The sequence below is a fragment of the Oratosquilla oratoria genome, chromosome 20 (assembly GCF_046742065.1).
Source record: "Oratosquilla oratoria isolate Oo_2021 chromosome 20, ASM4674206v1, whole genome shotgun sequence".
NCBI classification, from domain to species: domain Eukaryota; kingdom Metazoa; phylum Arthropoda; class Malacostraca; order Stomatopoda; family Squillidae; genus Oratosquilla; species Oratosquilla oratoria.
The window spans coordinates 38,526,291-38,531,290 of NC_134796.1; positions in this window are offsets into that span (position 1 = coordinate 38,526,291).

Sequence of the window (5,000 nt, forward strand, 5' to 3'; positions counted from 1 at the left end):
ATGTATATATATATATATATATGTATATATACATATATATATATATATACATATAAAGATAAATAAATATAAGTATATGAATAAATGAATAAGTAAAAGAAGAAATATATGAATAAAATAAACAAATAGGTAAACACAAATGAATAAACAAGTACATAAGTAAACAAATACATTAATAGTTAAAAGAATAAATGAATTGATAGATAGATAGATAAGTAAATAAAAATAATAAATAATCAGATAAGTAAATAAATTTATAAATTAATTAATGAATGAATTAATCAATAAAGTAAATCAATATATAAATTGATAAATAGAAAAATTAATAGGATGAATAAATAAATTATTAAATAAATGAATAGATAAGTAAATGAATAAATCAAATAAATAAATTAATTAATAAAGAAACAAATTAATGTATCAATATAAAACAAATAAATAAAAAAATAAGTAAATGTATAGGTAAAAAATTAATTAATAAAAGGTATGAATAGTCATGCTAATGACGAAAAAAAAATGCGAAGTGAATTTTATCAAAACAAGTTTATGAAGAGCCGATTTCATTACGTTTAGTGAATGAAGATTATGAAGTTAAAGACGTGATCCATTACGTTTAGTGAATGAAAATTATGAAGATAAAGATGTGGGCGGATATGAGCAGGTAAAGGAGCAATTGATATAGCAGAAGCAGCCTGAGATCCGTGAGCAGGTGTAGAAACAAAGGCAGTAGCAGGAGAACGATAAGAGTAGCAGAAGTATAGCAGAGGAAATGAAGAGCGTGGAATTCAGGAACACGTCCTTAGCAATAAGAGCAAAGAGGAAAACTTAAAACACAGAAAAAAAAATCAAGGCGAGTAGAAGGAATATCCAGGATTAATCTAAACATTAAGAAAACAGTAGAAACGGATCATCAGGAAAAAAACAGGAACAGACATGGATTAGAAGGATATGGAGAACATAAGAACACAAAAATGGAGAAGATTTCAACCCCCCCCCCAAGAAATCATTGGTTGTGTACTTTTAGCAAACGTTTGTTGAAGGTGTGTGAAAAGTATGCTTGTTTAATAATTTCAATATTGGAAATTTATCAATGTAAAATCGAATACATCAGCCAAATAAATTCATTTTGATTAAGATTTTCTCTTGCTATGAGATGCTAATTATGTAATACGAACTTTAAACAAACTTTTGACAAACTTTGAAAGAAAAAGTACTATTTTGTCTCAAGTATAAATAGAATGACTAAAACTATATAGACTCCGTTCTTTTTGTATGATCTATGTGAATATACATTTGAAACATCCTAAAGAATAACACTGTTTCATCACATACTTGAAATTATGCATGGTATGTGACAACCTTTTAACAACTGTTTGTATGACATTTGCTTTCGGGGGGTGGGGAGACCGTAAGGTCTACACTACGTAGTTCCATGCCCTTTTACCACATGCCATCTCTATCCATAAAATTGTCAAATATTCTCTTTAAAACAACAAATCGTTTCAGCACTCACTACATCAGCGTTTCCCAACCTTTTCCGACCATAGCACCCCCTGTTGTCACGTCTAAGCAGTCCAGCACCCCTATATTGTTATTAGAACGATAAAACAAAGTGAAGTGTACTGCTTGATGATTTATTTTCTTGATTCCTTAGAACTGAAACAAATTGACAATATTGTTTGTAGAAGAAATAAGAGCACCGTAGAAAAATAAAATAGCATGGAAAAAGTCAAATATGCACAACTAGGTAATCAATGATACATATATCAATGTGATTTTTGTGTGCATCACTTCCCAACACCCCCGTATAATTAATTTCAGCACCCACAGGTTGGGAAACGCTACACTACATGATTCCTCAGTCTCTTCCGTTCTTTACACTCTATTCGTTAACCAGTTCTTGCCTATTTCCTTATTAAACCTAAGAGAGAAAAGCAGTGTAATGTGAAAAGCAAGAGGGATATAAGCACATATTAACCCTGAACAAGGAACGTCCAAATTTATGATTTTGCATGGAAGTTGTACCACTTCTGGCACGCCCACTTTACTTTATAACTTGGAGCACTTCTTCCCATAACCCTTTGGTTTTTATTGTTTCTAGAAGTGAGCGTGCCAGAAGTGGTACAACTTCCATGCAAGATCATAAATTTGGACGTTCCCTGTTCAAGGTTAAAGAAAAATAAGATGGAACTAAACAAGCCAGTGAGACATAAACGAGAAAACATTAATAGCGCACAGATTAACAAAATGAACGAAACGAGATAAGGAAATGATGAAATATCAGGGAGAGAAAATAGAGCAGAGAAAACATAACAAGCCTGATTTAAAGAAGCAATAAAGCGTGAAAATGAGGACATGGAGGAGAAGGAGAGGCAGAAAAAGATGGAACAAAATAACAAGAAAGAAGAACGGAAGAGGCCAAAGGAGTTCAAGCAATACGGAATATGAGGAGATGAAATAGCAGTGTACGGGTCAGTAGGCATAAAAAAGTCGATGACGTACAGAAGCAGAAACAAGAATTACGGGGAAGGCAGAAGCCTCAATGTACCATAAAAGCATAAGAATCAGGGGGAAATATTATTACAAAAAAAGAAGACATTTTAAATGAGGAGAAATATGCAGATCAATAAGAAATAAGAGAATAAAAATAATGAGAAGCAGGAGAAGGAGAATAAATGAAAGCAATAATTACCGGGAGACTTTGGAGCAATATGTTCAGCGGGAAAAGCAGCAGCAGAGGAGAAGGAGGAGGGAAGGAGGAGGAGAAGGAGGAAGAAGAGGAGAAAAAAGAAAAGGAAGAGAAGGAGGAGAAGGAGGAGAAAAGGAGGAGGAGAAGGAGGAAGAGAAAAAGGAGGAGAAGGAAGAGCTAGAGAAGGAGGAGAAGGAGGAGAAAAGGAGGAGGAGAAGGAGGAGGAGAAAAAGGAGGAGGAGAAGGAAGAGGAGGAGGAGGAGGAAGAGGAGAAAAAAGAAGAGGAAGAGAAGGAAGATGAGGATGGGAAAAGGAGGAGGAGGAAAAGGAGGAGGAGAAGAAGGAGGAGGAGAAGGAAGAGGAGGAAAAGGAGGAGAAAGAGGAGAAAAAGGAAGAGGAGGAGAAGGAGGAGGATGGGAAAAGGAGGAGGAGGAGAAGGAGGAGGAGTGGTAGGAAGAGGAGAAAAAGGAGGAGAAGGAGGCGAAGAAGATAAGAAAGAGGAGGAGGAGGAGGAGATGGTGGAAGAATAAGAGGAGAAAAAGGAGGAGGAGTATGGGAGAAGGAGGGGAGAAAGAGAAGAAGAAGGAGGAGGAGGAGAAGGAGGGGAGCAAGAGAAGAAGGAGGAGGAGAGGGAGGAAAGGAAGATAAAAAGGAGGAGGAGGAGGATGGGAGAAGGAGAAAGAGGGGAAGAAGAGAAGAAGGAGGAGGAGGAGGAGGAGGAGGAGTATGAAGAGGAGGAGGAGGAGGAGGAGGAGGAAGATGAGAGGGAGGGGAAGAAGAGAAGAAGGAAGAGAAGGAGGATTAGGAAGAGGAGGAGGAGAAGGAGGGGAAGAAGAGAAGAAAGTGGAGGACGAAGAGAAGGAGGGGAAGAAGAAAAGAAGGAGGAGAAGTAGGAAGAGAAGAAGGTGGAGGAGGAGGAGTAGAAAGAGGAGGAAGAGGAAAAAGAGGAGGAGGAGTAGGAAGAGTAGGAAGAGAAGGAGGAAGAGGAGAAGGAGGGGAAGAAGAGAAGAAGGAGGAGGAAGAGGAGTTGGAAGAGGAGGAGGAGGAGGAGAAGAAGGAGGGGAAGAAGAGAAGAAGAAGGAGCAGGAGGAGGAGGAGGGGAAGGAGGGGAAGAAGAGAAGAAGAAGGAGGAGGAGGTGTAGAAAGAGGAGGAGGAGAAGAAGGAGGCGGAGGAGGAGGAAGAGGAGGAAGAGGAGAAGAGAAGAAGGAGGAGGAGGAGGAGAAGAAGGATGGGAAGAAGAGTAGAAGGAGGAGGAAGAGGAGTTGGAAGAGGAGGAGGAGGAGAAGAAGGAGGGAAAGAAGAGAAGAAGAAAGAGGTGGAGGAGGAGGAGGGGAAGGAGGGGAAGAAGAGAAGAAGAAGGAGGAGGAGGTGTAGAAAGAGGAGGAGGAGAAGAAGGAGGCGAGGAGGAAGAGGAGGAGGAGGAGAAAAGAAGAAGGAGGAGGAGGAGGAGTAGGAGGAGTAGGAAGAGGAGGAGGAGGAGGAAGAGAAAAGAAGAAGGAGGAGGAGGAGGAGGAGGAGGAGGAGAAAAGACGAAGAAGGAGGAGGAGGAGGAAGAGAAAAGAAGAAGGAGGAGGAGGAGGAGAAAAGAAGAAGAAGAAGGAGGAGGAGGAGGAGAAAAGAAGAAGGAGGAGGAGGAGGAGGAGGAGGAGGAGGAGAAGGAGGAGGAAGAGGAGGAGGAGGAGAAGGCGAAGGATCTTGCTCGACATCCTTGACTAGAGAAAGTGAAAGTGGCCGCGTCTGGCGTCAGTCCCGGATGTTGCTCTTCTCTCGTTGAACTTTCTTTGCCTCTGCTGCCCGTCAGCTTCCACACGTCAGGGCTGACAGCCAGTAGCTTGTCAGGCCTGACAGCCGGTAGGTTCTCGGACATGACAACCGGTAGGTTCTCGGACATGACATCCGGTAACTTGTCAGTTCCTGAGTACCCGTAATTCGTCAGCCTTCTCAGTCTTGGCAGTCGATCGGTAGTCCTGACTGACAGTCAGTAGATGATGAACAATTGTTCGTAAGTCCTGACAGTCGCTAAGTCCTCAGTCCATGTGTTAAGGTCACCAGACTGTCGGTTCGGTCAATCTTACAATTGTCTGACAAACAGATTTTTATCTATTTATTTATTTATTTATTTATTTATTTATTTATTTATTTATTTATTTATTTATTTATTTATTTATTTATTTATTTATTTATTTATTTATTTATTTATTTATTTATTTATTTATTTTTTATTCATTTATTATTTATTTATTTATTTATTTATTTATTTATTCATTCATTCATTCATTCATTCATTCATTCATTCATTCATTCATTCAT